Genomic DNA, 12,041 nt, shown 5'->3' with positions numbered 1-12,041 from the left:
CAAAGAGGGTATGCTACTCCACAGATCAGCATTTTAAAGAACAGTAATAGCTGCAGACAACTGAGCAATCAGCTGTCACAGTCACATTTACAGTACCAAAGCCCTAAAACCCTAAACGGAAGTGAAAATGAAGGGGCGGGGGAATCCCACTACATTTCACGCTAGCCAAGTAACATGAGTGGGATAAAGGTGGTTTTAGGCAGTTTTGTTGGGTAACATTAGCTATTAAAAATCACTTTGAGCAAGCTCTGCTTCCAGCACCGCTGCCATCACTCCTCCCCAGGCTGCGGCCCAGTGACTGATGACTTCTTTTCCTTCTCCCCCTTGCCCACACAGGCTGCTTGTGTGCAAAGGAACCTAACCCCTGTCAGAACCTCCGTATCTGGCTGCTATTTATTTGGGTACACCTCTGTAACTCATCACACACAGCCCTCTCATTCTTAGACTGCTCTAGGGGCTGTTCTACAGCAGTGGAATAAAGCAGCTGTTGAGCTAACTTCATTCAGGGTGCAAACTCCCTCACAACACGGAGGTGGAGCACTGGCTGGAGGGTGTACTTGCTCCAGGAAGTAGCAAGGCATTCCCAAGGGAAAAGGGTACAGCAGCCACATAATCCCAATCCCATTCAAGAATATGCAGGAGGACACATAAAGCTGCCCTTGTTATCCCTAAGTCAAACTCTGTGTTGGCTCCTCTTTCAACCCACTTCCTTCATTCCTGCTTTCCCCTCTCCCATCTTTAGAAAATACATTTTAGAGGAATAATTCAGCTATGACTTAAAAAACACTCACTGAAAAGCAACTACACGGAAATAGAAATCCAAGTTTTACTTTAAGGCACTAAGATATTTCCATGAATTACTCCCTGTCAAAAAGATGGAATTTTTGAACCAAACGTTTAACTAAAAACAACCAGAACTGCAATATTTGGAGTTCTGTTCTGGGGGGAAGGGGTTTTGTAGCTTTTTTTTGTTTCTTGCTGCTGTTTTTTCTAATCTATTCCTACTTTCCTACTGTTGCTGTCTCCCAGTGAGAAAAAATTTCCTCTATCCACACCACAGGAACAAGTTAATGCTTTACCATGTGACTGCCGATAAGTACAGCCAGTTTGTTAAATTACTCACCCTTGAGCTTTAGGGTGTCTTTAAACCTGCATCTTGAAGAAACTAGTGGACTGGAGCTCTTGAAGGTTCACTCCCAAGCTCTGTTTACAGAAATGACAGGCTTAGAAAACAGCAAATGACTTAAAGGAAAGTCATAAAGACTTATTTTTGCATATTTTTGCCTCTACCAAAAAAGTAGTATTTTTGTTCAGCCAAGGTCTTGTAACTACCCTGCCATTTGCAGCTTACCGGGGGGACAATCTAATTCAAAGAGGGAAGGGAAGAAAATGGAAACGAACAGAAAGGCATGATTGAGGAGGTAGTGTTACCAACATATAGGAACAAAAAGAGCTCTGCAGAAACAGAGAGATTAGATCTATCCTCAAATGACACTATATTCAAGTGATAAAAATACAAGAAAAATTATAGTCAGCATCTCCTGAAGTCTTAATACTGTACTGTTGCTTTCTAACAATATAAACAAAGCTACCTGGCCGCTAGTCTGCACCTGTAGATAGGATGGATGTTAGAAAGTGCTTGCTGGCCCAACTTCATCATCACTGATAAAATGAAAACCAAATGCAGTTCTCTCCTAGTTAAAGGCACAACGATACCACATAACATTGAGATAACTTTCAGTTAAGCTACATAACTGTGAGTGCCATACCACGAGTGACATACATATTAAATGAAGCATGGCATTTACAAGTGGTGCATGACGTGTGCATGTTTTCACATTTTTGATAGACATTTCATGCTGATGAGATCAGTGGTCCAGTGGAGCAGTAGCACCACTTCAGTATGTTTAAGAGAGCGCAGATGCAGGCAAGTTAGGGAAAGTTCTAACATGTAAAGTGAGAAATACCATCACTAAAATATACACAGTCATATCCACAAATAAAACTATTATATGCCTGCCTAAATAGATCCACAGAGAAATTTCAATTATCTTTCAGGAACATAAGTACCATAGGTTCTATGATATTTAGATGACAGGAAATATAGGTTAGCCAATAGTGTTTTTTTCAGGCAACTGCACAGGAAACGACAATGAGATAAAGGCTCCTACTAAAAATACATAGCCAAGTACCTAAACCAAGAAATCTGATTATCTTTTTTCATTCTGCTGCAACATCACTAATTGACCTCAGCAATACAAGTACCTAAACTCTGGTGATTAATCTGTTTGCCCTTGGAGATGCCAGAAAGGGTTTCAAGGAAGGAAGGCAAGGCTCCTCAGAGAGGATGTCACTCTTTTCTAGTCCCATTGGCACCTATGTGAATTTCCCATTTTCCAAATTCCAAGTGATTCAACGTGCTAGAGTAGGCAATAATATGTACCACACCCAGAGGACATGGGTGCAGAGTTCCAGATTAGAAAATAAACAGTGCTTTTTGTTTCCACTTTGCACAGTATGTACACAGAAGTATCCTTTGGGAAAAGTAAAGGAACAGAAAGAAGATCAAGCAAATAGGTAAATCACATGATCAAGAACTTCAGATCCTGATCTGCAGAACAGTTTCACAGCCAGGACTATGTCAAATGAGGGAGGGCTACACTTAAACATTTACTCAGTTGACTGGTGATCCCATCATGACTGACCACCCATGCAACTCTATCCCAGCTTTTGCTTGGAAAGGGATCTGTTCTGAGCGCTGGTGAGCCTGAGAAATATGTTGCTATTTGATTAAATCTGCACATATACACACAAAATATAATATTTACACTGAAGGAGAAAAGACACTTGCTCTCCTTACAAGTCTAATTTGATTAATTATTCACGGAATCACAGAATGGTTGAGGTTGGAAGGGACCTCTGGAGATCATCTCGTCCAGCCCTCCTGCTCAAGCAGGGTCCTCTAGAGCACATTGCACAGGATTGTGTCCAGGCAGGTTTTTGAATATCTCCAGGGAAGGAGACTCCACAACGTCTCTGGGCAACCTGTGCCAGTGCTCTGTCACCCTCACAGGAAAGAAGTTTCACGTTCAGGCGGAGGAGCTTCCTGTGCTTCAGTTTGTGCCCGTTGCCTCTCGTCCTGTCGCTGGGCACCACGGAGAAGAGCCTGGCCCCATCCTCTCAATACCTTCCCTTCAGATACTTGTACACATTGATGAGATCGTCCCTCAATCTTCTCTTCTCCAGGCTGAACAGGCCCAGCTCATTCAGCCTTTCTTCAGAGGAGAGATGCTCCAGTCCCTTCATCATCTTCGTAGCCTTCCGCTGGACTCGCTCCAGGAGCTCCATGTCTCTCTGTACTGGGGAGCCCAGAACTGGACACAGGACTCCAGGTTCAAGGAAGTGCCTTACCTCCCTGCTATGTTTTTCAGTTTTTCCGCACTCATGCCTTTCCGAGAAACTGCTGGCGAGGGTACAATGCTAGGGGCAAGCATATCCATGCTATGGATATCTTCTGACATGAACAATATCAGCCAGTATCTTCTGGAGATGCTCAAGAGTTCTCTGAGAAATCCTTCAAGGTGGAGTCGAGGATGTAGTGTGACACAGCATTGCAATTCCATACTTGAAGCTGTACTGCTCACCCCAGTGTCAAGCTCAGCAGCCTAGCCTTCCACAAAGCACTAAATATCCCTGTGCCCAAGTTCTCTCTGGTGTGGATCACACCAAGATCAATTGACTCTCAATAACTTTTTTCCAGAATACTTTTAGACTTGCAAAATTCAGACACTGCTTTCAAACACATTTTCCATTCCAAAATATCTAATATAGTTGAGACAAATAGCTTTGGTTCAGGTATTTCTCTCATTAAAAGCTCTAACAAAAAGAAATGAAAACATTATACCACTTGGAGATAAACAGGACAGAGTCCAGCCCCAGCATCATAAACAATAAGACTTGCAGTAACGTGTTCTCTTGATCCTCCAGTCCTGCCAAAAAATGAACATTTTACTCCCTAAAAATAGCTTTTGTACACCTTCATTATATGGCCATCATAAGTAGCATCAGATTAAAAAAAAAAAAAACAGTAATTTCCAACAAATATTTGACCTATTTAGCTAAATACAGCTCCATGTACATCTCTATGATCCACTTCTGTGACAACATAACCTGTTTTTTACTTAAAGATATTCAGTATAATGCTGTCTAATTCTTGCCGCAATAAAATAGTCATTCAGGGAAAAATAAAAGAAATCATTTAAAAAAAATTAAAATAAGTAAGAAGTCTTTTTATTCTCATCAAGATATCCATGGATTATTCTAAAAGTCTTCCATTAACACAACAAAAAATTATCTCTTTGGTCAGCATTCATCTCTCAGGAGTTACACGTTTCCCATGTAAGAGGGTCCATATGACTTTTGTTGTTCATTTCTTCACTGTCTCTCTCTCTCTCTCTCTCTCTCCGATTAGAATACACTTTTCTTTTCAAAGTAAATACAGTAAATGCCTACATAATGCTCAGATGGTATTTTACACTAGTAAACATGAGTCGTATATTGAAACATCTACACCACATCATGCTTTATGTTTTTTCTCATGGATAAACTAGTAGTATAGAAGACACTACTAAAATGATAATAAGCCTAATGATTACTCAGGCAAAGCAAAAAAAGGACATCACTGTACTGCAAACTGTTGGATCATTACAGTATTACTTACCAAATCAGCTACAGATTAATGAATAATTGTCCCTCATCACACTGCTTAGTTTGAGAGAAAATGTGAAGCCTGCGCTCTTTTTGCAACTAAGCTGGTCTGTAACAGTTTAAGATGACTCATCTTCTTCTACACATACATCACTTTTCATAGCTCACAAAAGAGATGTATGTGCCAGATAAGCTTCTAAGCCAAGATCAGCACAAAGGGGATATTATGCATTTACAAGTTACAAAGATTCTTAAGGAGAATCTTTAAAGCCCACTTAGATATCTTTTATAAATGCTTAACACTTTTATTCTTTAGGAAAGAACATTCCAAAAGGTGGAATGATTCAAGAGCAGTCTAACCTTAGAAAGCATCTTACATCTCTGGGACTTACTTCCTGCAATTGCTCTACTTTAAATCCAGAAATAGCTGTCTATAACAGGCAATATATTGCCTGGTATCTCTTTTGCAGTAGCTAGTATAGAATAAATTTGTGTTTATATCACACAGGAGATGAGGCCTTGGTTATTAGAGGGGGATTGAGTCCTACGATATTTAAATGAAATTTTGCAAATAAAAATTATGAAGACAACATGAAAATATTATAAGTAGTAAATGAAAATAGTTTTGATTTTGAAAGATCAAATTTCTTTGACTTTTGCTAAAAGAAAAATAGTGATTCAAATCCATTGCTACTTTAGCCAGATCAAAAGTTCAAAAATATTCGTATAAAAGAAATCATCTTTTTCATGCCTACAACAGAGAAGTCTATATGTGACCACCCATAGATTCCACCCTACTCTCACCAACAAATGGATTATGAAGTTTTCTTTAGCTGTACAATTAATTCCTTAAAAAAAGTCATTTGCCATGTTTCTTCAGAAAGTCACAAATTATTCACACTACATTTATCATCACATCACACTTATCATGAAGTATATTGTAAGCACAGATTTCAGAAAGGATAAACTACCAGGAAATTATCAACTGCTAAGACAAGCTAAAATCAAGCTGAATAGTTCAAACAGAAAATAGCAGCTCAAGAAACAGAAGTATTTTTAAAAGATAGCTACTTCTAACACATCATCTTGAATAGGAGAGCTCTACAAAAACAAGTTATATCAAGAGATGCTGAAAATTGGAAATTATCATATGTTAATTTATCACTGGTAACAGGTCATCCCTGAAAGATCAGGAAATTCAGTTGCACTTGAATAAGAACCTTGTCAGCCTCAGACAAAGATCTACAACTTTTCCAGCTGCATATGGTCATCAACAGAGGTGGCATATACAGAAGCAGCAGGACAGTAGCAGCAGTTACTTTCAAAGCTTGCTGGCTACCTGAGCTCTGAGAAGTTTACGGTTCTCATGGGATAGGCGAACCACTAGAGAAAACTCTTAAGAGCGGAAACTACGTCAGGATAGGAGCAGCTTAAGAAAAATCTAGGAAGATGTTTTCCGACCTGCTTTTCTGAGATTGCTGCACCTAAAACCAAAGGTACAGATTTTTATGTAAACAAAACAAGCTAATGGAGAGTCATTCTACATTGCAATAAAATATTGCAAGTGCAGTGGGAATCTACCCAAAATCAGCAACCTAGTCATGTGGCACAGGGTTCAGCACAAGAAAAACATCTGAGATAAATATCCAACCAGTCTACTCTGAGCTTAATGTCGTCATATCTAGACTGCAACTGACACTTAGAAAGTGGGCTTAAAACTATCTTAGATATGCCTGAGCTGTCATTAAATTTTAGAAATGTTTATGTGCTTTCCAGCTACCAAATGGTTGGCAGAAATTGGGACAATAGGTTCCAGCAGAAAAGGGGAGCTAAAACAACCAAACAACTGAAGGGAGGAGGATTCATTTTTTGTGCTTTGCTGACAATTTCAATTAAGCTGGTACTCCCTTCTTGGGATGGTTAGCACAGTTATTTCCAAGACGAAGAAATGAAACATCCTCCACAGGACATGAGGTATCACCAACACAAGAGGATTGTAAAAGGCACTAGACAACAAAATAAGGCAGTGGGCACCTTTTTGCACTTCAGAATTTTTCACTCCTTTTTATTAGCTAGGTGATTCTCAAACCGGGCCAGATGCTTTTCAGATTTACAGAAGGAGAAGCTACCCACACCATTCACCCTTTCTAAAACTTCAATTTCAAACCTTGGCTCTGAACAGAGATCGTAATCACTCTTCCCATGCAGTAAAACAGGGAATGGGAAAATAAGTCACTCCTACAAATCTCTGATGAAGAGTTTTGAATAAAACCTGAACATAACAGGAGGCTAAAACCAAAGAATAGGCCATGTAATTAGTATGTAGAAGCTATAAGCACACACACAAAGAGGCTATGTTTTTAAGGGTTTATCTGAAAGAGTAATACAGTTAAATTTTGGAGGGTCAGGCAACGAAGTAGTGTTGAGGGAGGAACGGGGAAAGAAAAAGGAGAAAGGTACAGAGGAGAGAAGGATCCCAGATACAGACTGCAGCAGTGACAGAAGGATGGGAAATCAAGAGAACCACTCAGCAGCAGTTAGAGAATGATCAAGCCCAGGACATACCAGAAAGATGCCCTGGAAAGTCTACAAAGTGTCAAAGGAAGGCAGTCCCAGGGTCTGTGCCTTCATTTTTTTTCTCCTAGAGGCCTGGCTCAGCCCACAACAAGCTCCGCACAGCTGAGAGAGACCCCAAAGGCATCCACATGTCTTCTGTACTCTCTGAAGCAAGTGGAATAATGTCTCCCGGCTCCTAAATGGATGCTTAGTGACATCCATTTCCAAAATTTCCTCTGAATTATGCAAAGCAGTATAGAAGGTATCCACACTTAATGTACTGGCTATTGTAGAGGCAAATCCACACAAAGAACAAATATTTTATGTAATCAGTACAGTTGTTCCTGATTTTCTCTAATTTGCTTCCTAGCAATCTGGAAGAAGCATATTGTTTTCTACTACACAATAAGCACTTTTTTCCTCTGAGATTCTCCCTAGTGACTTCATCTATGCTATGACTCCAAAGAGAAGTGAGCCATGTATACGCAATAAGTACTTATAACACAACTGGCAGTCTGTGAAAGCAGGAGACTGGTTAGGTTTGGTGGAATTTCTACAGCTAGGCAAACAAGCTGTGTAAGTCAGCCACCTAGAAATGGAAAACAACCCCTAAATAATTGCCTCAAGTTCTGTAACGATCAGTAATTGCCAAGGCAAAATTTGAAAAGAAAAATACAGTGCTGAGCTACGATATGCAGATGGCACTGTCTCCTTTTCTAATAATTTAAAATTATTTGAAAATATCTGATGTATGCAATGAATGTGCCTGAAAGAGAGAAGTGGTAGCTTTATAGCCAATAAATTATTCCAAAACTCTGAAGGAAGCCACTAAAATATGATGGTTGTTCAAAAACAATAAAACCAGTAAATGGAATACTAATGATGGTCTAACAGCTACATCCTTCTAGGTCAGCCTATAAATGTGAAGTCTACTCTTTTTCATGCTTAAAAGACACAAAATGTGTTTAAAAAAAATCAGAAAACATATCCTTTAACTGTGAAAACATAGAGAAACTAAAGTGATCAGAATTTTGCTCTCTTCTCTAACATATTGTTTTCCACTAATGTTTAACAAATTAAATCGCTGGGCATAAAAATTACCCATTTCCTAGAGAAAACCTCTGGCGGTCTGTCACATAGAGTAGCATGCTGGGGCTCTTTGAGAATTGAGAAGTGCTGACATGCAGTAGTGAGGTAAAATGCTGGGAGCCATGATCAAATCACCTTCACAAGCACTATAGCTACCGTCATCTCATTCATTAGGGAACTGTAAAAAAGTAGACTGAAAGCAAAGACATGAAAATAGTAAATAGATCTGTTAAGGAACTCACAGACATTGAATAAGGGCTTAAAAATACATCCTTTGGGGACAGATGCAAGAGCTGACATTCCAATTGTCCCCACAAGGTGTCAGGCCTGGAGCTTAGTCTCCCCAGCTCCTAGGCCCTCAACTGGTTGCCCAGGGCCAGCTCCCTGGTAAGAGCTGTTGTGAAGAAATAGCTGGAAGAAGCCTCAGCAGCAGCTCTCCCCGCTTTTGCTTAAGAGCTGCTTTTAAGCTGAGGCTGTCACCCTTGATCCCCACTTGAGCTACGTTGTAACTGTGCTTGTGCCTGACCACCTCTTGATCTTGAACCTGCAGATTCAACTTCCCAGCTTGACCTTGGATCTGCCTCATCACCACGGACTTCCCTGGTGATCTGGGCTCCTGGCTGAACTCGGTCACCATCACCCATCTGCCCTGCTCGCCTTGCTCAGCTCCTGCAATGAGGCCACTGCCTCAGCCTGCCTTGTTGTTGCACTCGGCTCCCAGGTCGCCTTCCCTTATGGAGCAGGGAGCTCTGCCCTGACACATGGCACTACTAAGACATAGCCAAGCATACAATTCCCCTCTTCACTCTGGAGCTTGGAAAGCTGCAGCTGAATAGTAGCAGCAATAATCACTCCCCATAGCAACTGAACACAAACCAACTTCAATGTCCTACTGGCAGCCCTGCGAACATCCTGCCCCATGCACTGGATATAGAAAGAAATGCAAGAAGCAAGCAGCTTGCTCCAATAGAAGAGCATCCTCCTTGTGTGTAGAGATTTAGTGAGAAGATAACATTTCTTTTTCCTCTGCTGCAGCAAAATAACTAAATGCACACTCACAGATAAGCCTATTACATTCCTATGCCGCAGCCGGGAGAGTTAACCTCAATCTGAAATCAGCTCTAGCTCTTTGATCTGAAGGTGACGTGTAGGCAGCCAGGCCATCACAAACATCATAACTACAGAAATTTTGGAGGTGAAGGGAGTGCATTTCTGAGTTAAATAGGTTTTCAGAAAGCCATTACTACCCAATGGTAAATGCATAATGTCAGTGGCATCATTTAAAATTCCTTCCCCTACAGCTATTCCAGGCTGTGATCTTTCACATTAGCACTCCTTTTCTCTGAGGAAGTAAGGTCAAGGGAGAGCAATTCAGCACAAGCTGACCAGAAGGTCAGAGCTCGCCTGGCTACAAAGAGATAATAATCGAGGCACCAAACCTGAAGGACACCATCTACTTTCCATTTGGAATATGCATCGGACCCAAAAATCAAACCAGATGGTAATGTACTCTCTTCCAAACACATTTTGTTCATCATGAAGTCTATTTCAAGCAACACTGTATGTCACCTGTCAGGGTAAATGCACATAAGTCTTCTCAGATTTCAAACTGATTCACATTTGCCAATCAGGAAGATATAAACGTAGTTTCACATTTTGGGCATTCTCCAGCCACAGCGACATTGGTTTAATGTGACACACAACCGCATCAGGGGACGAAAGGTAACAAAGCTGTCAGACAGGTTCTAACATGTAGGTGTCCATATAAACCTGTGTATCTGTAATCTAAACTTCACATGGTGGTAGCCTACCAAGGACGAACGGGCAAGTGAATCCCTACATCTCCTGCTCCCTTGTTTAACCGCCCACCTTTTGCCTACCTCTTCCCTGTTCCTAGCAGCCCTTTGATCTGCCACTGGATGTAAGTGGTTGCCTCTCCTTTCTCATAACTGCTCTGGGAGAGGAGGGAGTTGCATCTCTAGGCTCTTGGTGGGAAAAGAGAGACAAAGCAAGTGACTGATTTTGGCAGCAGAAGCCCTCCAGTATCAGAGCTCACATTGCCAGGCAGGGACATAGCTCATCAATCACCACACGAGCTAGAGGTCCCCATGCTTCTGCCAGGGTGGACCTTTCCCCAGCACCTAACACACTGAGATCAACCCAGGGCTTTCCACTGATCTCAGCAAACTCTGGGCAAACACGCATTTCTCAGCTCCTAGCCCAGGCAACCTTCTCCACAAAGAACAGAGTGAGTGAGTAATCATAACAGCCCAAAGTAGCCTCACCACCAGAAGATGACAGTGATACTGTAAAAATTCAATTTTGAAAAGCAAACCTATGTTAAAGTGCTACAGCTAAGCATCACAGACTTGCTATTAGGGACTTGGCTCTCACAGAAGGTCTACTATCTGGCAAATTATCAGTGAAGGTAGATGTAGACCTAACAGGCATTTGTTTTTCTCTCCCTATGAGGATTTTGTATTTACAGACTACAGCTAAGGTTCTCAGATAAAAGAAAAACCTATCTCCAACTGCTCTGCAATGTCCTGAAGGTATCACTCATTCACTTACTAGTACAGAGGTTCCTACCAGCCTAAGAATAGGTCCCATTCCTCAGAGGTCCTAAAGGGAAACATTACACTAAAGCAGATGCTGTGTCTAGAAGTGACATTCTTGGCAGCTGGTATTGTGAATATTCTTTAGAAATTCATGCCATTTATCTACCTGCTCTTCTATGACAGGCAGAGCTAAAAGTAACACAAATATTGATCTAGCTGGAACATCTTATTTAACACCATCACAAGCCGATGCTAGATAGGCTGCAGTTTAAAAATCTCTTGCAGGAGGATGCTCAGGAAAGAGCTGTGTTCTTAACAACCTGTAGGAATCACTGAATGAAGAACAAAGAAAACAAAACAGGGAGTTTAGCAGAGCATTAGGAAGCCAGCTTGCATGCATGTGGCTGTAATGCTGTCTGAAACCAATATCTGCACGTAGTGCCCTCACAAAGAGCTAGTTTGAGAAGCTCAGTCCTCCCATGTTAGCACACAGCGCACAAGTACGTCAGTAGGCTACATCAGTTTAAGGTAGTTGAAACACTGTAATGTAACCAATGATTTTACAAAGGAAGGCTTCCAAAATAAACTGAACTGCATCTTCTAACATTCATTCTCAGTATTTATTTCACAGCTCTTGACTCTTGAAAGGTTTTCCAGGAATCGCAGACTGTTCTGTAGAAATGGTAAAGGTGGTTGCTGCAAACACCATTTTCCAGCACCTTAAAGCTCTGTTAAGCCAATTTGGAATTCAGTTGGTTCTCCTGCTGTGGCATGTAAATACATAGCTTTAACTAAAACCCTGACACCAACCACAGTTCTGCCACTATCCCATACTGCTCCTTAATTCCATGACTCTGTTCTTTCACTGCCCATTTCACAGCTTTTCCAAATCACTTCCTAAAGGCAATTCAAGCACAGCATAACTAAACCTGGCCTACTCTTTCTTTCCAAGCTCTCTCCATTCAAATCCTGGCAGCTCTGTCCTCCCACCTACTTTCAGGCTCCTAATTCCATTTTATTGTTTAATCTAAAAATCCCACACCCTTCTCCCTAGGACACACTCACTACATCCTGCCCTTGAACCAACTACAGAACTTTTAACCATCCTCCACCTTTTGCCCTCCTTTGGCA

General features: G+C 41.1%; 1 long non-coding RNA gene across 10 annotated transcripts in view; it reads right to left on the bottom strand.

Moving 5' to 3' along the window:
• Positions 1-12,041, bottom strand: part of LOC138066863 (uncharacterized) — a 190,200-nt gene that overhangs the window by 109,537 nt on the left and 68,622 nt on the right. For all 10 annotated transcript variants that reach the window (XR_011140462.1, XR_011140457.1, XR_011140454.1 and 7 more), the window contains one exon: positions 1,124-1,203. This is a non-coding gene — a long non-coding RNA (uncharacterized lncRNA). The remainder of the gene's footprint in view (positions 1-1,123; positions 1,204-12,041) is intronic.

Source organism: Struthio camelus, chromosome 3 (assembly GCF_040807025.1).
Source record: "Struthio camelus isolate bStrCam1 chromosome 3, bStrCam1.hap1, whole genome shotgun sequence".
Classification (NCBI taxonomy): Eukaryota; Metazoa; Chordata; class Aves; order Struthioniformes; family Struthionidae; genus Struthio; species Struthio camelus.
Note: the sequence above shows the minus strand (reverse complement) of the source record. Positions and strands in the feature narration are given on the sequence as shown.